This window comes from Elephantulus edwardii, unplaced genomic scaffold (assembly GCF_000299155.1).
Source record: "Elephantulus edwardii isolate Elephantulus edwardi_28Jun2011 unplaced genomic scaffold, EleEdw1.0 scaffold00011, whole genome shotgun sequence".
NCBI classification, from domain to species: domain Eukaryota; kingdom Metazoa; phylum Chordata; class Mammalia; order Macroscelidea; family Macroscelididae; genus Elephantulus; species Elephantulus edwardii.
Window position 1 is genome coordinate 30,265,662 of NW_006399761.1, and position 4,868 is coordinate 30,270,529.

The window sequence follows — 4,868 nt, forward strand, 5'->3', positions numbered from 1 at the left end:
AAAAAAGAAAAAAAAATTGACTCAGTGACTGGGGTAATGAGGGTACGTGTGTCTGAGGCACAGGACGGAGCAGGATTTAGGGCTATTGTACGTAGGATCGCTATGAGTTACAAACAACTCAATGGCACATAACAGTAAACAATAGCAATTTTTTTAAAATGTAAATTTATTTTTTATTTTATACTGCTTTACTTACCAAGGTCGTATACACTACTTTTCACACCGATCTTTCCCCTTTCCTTTACCCACCCCTCCCCGCAGCCATCAAATTGTGTGACCTATGATTAACCACCCTCCCAACCTCACCTCCATGCATTCTCAACCCTCTACTATCCCCTTTGAATCCTACTACTGGTTCTACAATAATGGTGTTATACAGTATTTGTCCTTATGGAGCTGAGTTAGTTCAATCAGCATAATGCTTTCCAGTCCTTCCCAAGTTAGGTAGTGATTTACAAAATCATTGCTTTTGCATGTTGCGTAGTATTTCATTGTGTGAATGTACCATAATTTCTCAATCCATTTGATTGTGGTTGGACATTTGGGCTGTTTCCATGTTCTTGCAATGGTGAATTACACTGCTATGAACATTGGTATATGAGTCTCCATTTGTGCCTCAATTCTCATTTCCTCAGGGTGTGTTCCACACAGTTGAATAGCTTAATCATATGGAATTTCTATGGTCAGCTTTTTGAGGAAACAAGATTGGCTAGTTTTTTGAAGTAGATTGCCAGGCCTCTCTTTCCAATCTCTTGGTCTCAATGTTCTCCAGAAACCTGTCTACTATGGGTGAAAGATCAGTGGTATCTGATCCAGCCTCACAGCAACATGCCTGCTCCCACAGTAGGGGACATTCACGGATGAATTTTGATCTGCTGGCTCAGGAGCAGGGCAAGCTGTATAGTTAGGAGTGAGATGTATGATTGAGACATTCACAGAGCTGTCGCTCCAATGAGTGGATTGACTACAAACAATGATCTAAGGTCTGGCCCTGAGTGAGAATATGTAAATGTCAGTCTGTTGTAAGAAACTTTAAAGACTTCTCCTTTTGCACCAGAAAAAGGAAGATAGATGGTATGAATGTCAGCAAATGGATTTCAGTAATTCAGAGCTAAACCAGAGAAATACTAGTTTCTCAGCAATGGGTTTATATACATGTGTTCTGGTTTACCAAGCTGGTGGCCAGAAAAACATCTGTTCCACATTTGAATAGGGGTGCTCTGAACACATGATGTTGTAACCCAAAGCAGTAAGTGATGTCAGTGGTGGGGAAACTAGAGATCACAGCAGGCCAGCAACTAAAGTGTCATTGGCCCTTTAAGGCTTTGTCCTTCTGACCATTCCAATGTTCTAATCTTCCTGCCAAGTGGGCTCCAAGCCAAAATATTTCTTAACTTTGCATTTATGTCAGGGTGTTAATCTCATAGGCAACCAACTCCTATTTAATAAACTCAAATTCCCAGGCCCTCCCCTTTAGTGACTCCTGGCCGTGCTCTTCCAAAGCCCAGCAGACAAGCACAGCCTCTGTCTTTCCTGCCTGGGGAGGGTGTTGACACACCAGCATCAGGACACTGTGCAGCTGTCATCAGCCCCATGCCGCAGATGGCACCTCCATTTCACATCCCTTCCAGAGGCTCTGCTGTGGTTCCGTGGGCAGTGTACCTGACTTTGGGCCTCTCTCTGAGCATAAAGCCAGGAGGACATGCAGCATATCTCCTGAAGCCTGAAGAGCCCTCCACCTCAATCCACACTTGAGAAGAGTAGCCTTTCACTTTTCTTCAGCCCCATTTTTAATCACCAGCCATGGGTGGTAATGAGAAAGTACTCAAGTTACAAAAATCCTCCATCTATTCCTCTGGCTGCCCCAGCATAAAGCTGCGCTTCTCTGCCCTGGCAAGAACAGATCACTCCTGACACTTTAAGAAGGCCCTGGGCCCTGCTCAATTGTTAGCCTAATCTCTCCCTGCTCAGAAAGCAGAATTCTTTTCTAACAAGAATTTTTCAAAAGTTAAGAGGCTACGTTTTGCTTTATTCATTGGTACGACTTCCTTCGTGGCCTAATGTATTCTCCTGTCAGTGTATTTCATGAGCTCAGCAACATCTGCAGGATGTAGAAAGCTCAGAAACAAACCAGATGTTTCAAAAAGGTAGCTCCACTAAGCCTTCTTAACATAATTATTGTAATATCGCATCCGCATTTTATAGTACCTCTTCGATATTTATATGCTGTTAACTTTTTCCTGTATAAATCCAAACCCAGGGATCTGAGTTCCTTCTAAACAGATTTGTAATCGAAAAAAAAAAGGGGGGGGGATGACGTATATCCTCCATTAAATTCAAATTTCCTTTATCAAATTTTAGAGAAGGAAAATAGATTAAGGGAATGTAGATATTTATCTCAGCCTTCAACATTTACACTCATTTAGTTAATTAGCACTTAATTACACCGTCAAAGGGGAAAATTTTACCAGGAAAAGACCAAACCCGACCCCTCAGGCTCTCACTTCTTCAGAGAGGCAGACCTTTGCTCGGAGCCAGCTCTTTCCTCCACGAAACATTTGTAATGATTACTTGACAAGAAGTGAAGATACAAAATTACGCAGTGGAGAGCCATCACTCTTCAGGGCCCCTTTTGGAGTTCTCAAGCTGGAGCAACAGTGCCCCCCAAAGCCAGCGTCCAGAAACACCCTGGAAGTGAACGCTGGCCTACCCAACCTGTATTTTCTGCTTTATAAGCTGCGGGGCTATTTTAAGAGTTGCTGGCCAAAGAGCAGGCTCTATTATAAGCAGACAAGCATTCCAACAAAGCTGCGGAACCTCGACTGGAAACAGAAAATGTTTCCACCTATTTTAACTCAGATGCCAGGAATTCTGTTAGAAGGAATTGGGAGGTGGCGTGCAAGGGAGATGCAGTAGAAAATTGGAAAACTTCAGAGGTTTGCCAGACTCCAGGGAACAAAGCATAACCAGATTAATGCCTAAATCTTATTAACCAAAATGCAGCGGAATAGAGTCATTTGTCATCAGCATTTCTCCATCTTTTAACAAATGGCAGTATTTTTTTTTTTCTTACAGGTCCCCTGCCAAGTGGAAGACCTCATTAAGGCTGCTGGAAAATAATAGTATTCTAATTAGTTTAATTATGGGATGATGAATTATCAACCTGATTTTTAAAACAATATGCAATTACCTTTTTATGTGTCCAAGACTTTGTTTTGCAAATAGGAAATGAAGCATAACGTCTTTAATTTTATGACTAGGCCAAAATACTAGACACCTCAGTACAATGGTATAATAAGTATGTAGCAAAACCAAGTCCTCAATTCCCCACTGATTTTCTTTTTGCATTGACTAGACGGCCTTTTGGCTCCAATAATGGAAACTGCATTAAGCTGGAGCCTGACCCAAATTTTCCCTTTCAAGTTCTAAGCCCTGTTTTCTGTTTTCTCTTCCATTTTGCAATAAGGCTATCCTATAAAAGTTGAACGATTACAGTCTTGAAAGACAATAAACTAATGATGTTATGGCAGTAGGCTTGGGTTTTATCCCACTCTTAGGGGCAAGGAGTAAACAATGTCCAATATTTACAAGGAGTAAAAACAATGTGGTGTTGAAAATAGGGGATACAAACTGGTCAAATCAAACTCCAGAATTAACAGATTATCACCACCTATAGGAAGGCAACTTTTACAGCCGGAGATAGATTGAACATGCAATCAAGATGCATTGATAATAATGGGTGACTGGAATGCAAAAGATGGGAACAGAGAAGAAGAATCAGAAGTTGGAAAACATGGACTTGGTGAGAGAAATGAAACTGGAGATAGAATGATTGAATTTTATACAATCAATGACTTATTCATTGTAAATACACTTTATAAGAAACATAAACGCAGGTTATACACATGGATTTCACCTGATGGTATGCATAGGAATCAGATCGATTACATCTGCAGAAAAAAACCTCTGGAGAAGCTCAATGTCAGCTGTAAAACTAGGCCAGGAGCTGATTGTGGAACAGACCACCAATACTTATATGCAAGTTTAAGCTGAAGCTGAGGAAAATTAAACCGAACCCACAGGAGCCAAAATATGACGTTGAGTTCATCCCGCCTGGATTTCAGAATCATCTCAGGAGCAGGTTTGAGGCCTTGAACACTAATGAGCGAAGAACAGTTGTGAGAGGATGTCAAATGTATCATCCAGGAAGAGTGCAAATGGTCATTACAAAGACAGAAGAGGAAGAAAAGACCAAAATGGATGTCAGAAGAAACTCTGAAGATTGCACTGGAGGGTAGAGAAGCCGAAGAACAAGGAAGAATTTATGACACTAAAGAGCTGAACAGAAGATTCCAAAAGGGAGCACGGATGACACAGCAAAATATTACAATGAAATGTGCAAGGAGATAGAGTTGGAAAATTAAAAGGGCCAAACTCATTCAGCATTTCTTAAGATCAAGGAACTGAAGAAGAAATTCAAACCTCGAATTGCTATAATCAAGGATGCTTTAGGCAGAAAATTAAATGATCCAGGAAGTATTAAAAGAAGATGGAAGGAATATACAGAGTCACTGTATCGAAAAGAATTGGCAAACACAGAGGAAATTAATGAAACAACATATGAGCAAGAACCTATGGTGATGAAGGAAGAAGTTCAATCTGCTTTGAAGGAAATAGCAAAAAATAAGGCCCAAGGAATAGATAGTATACAAATTGAGGTATTTCCACTAACAGATGCCTGGATGTGCTCACCAAGTTGTGCCAAGAAAACTGGAGAACAACCACTTGGCCAACTGACTGGAAGAGATCTATATTTGTTCCCATTCCAAAGAAGGATGACCCAACTGAGTGTGGAAACTACAGAACAG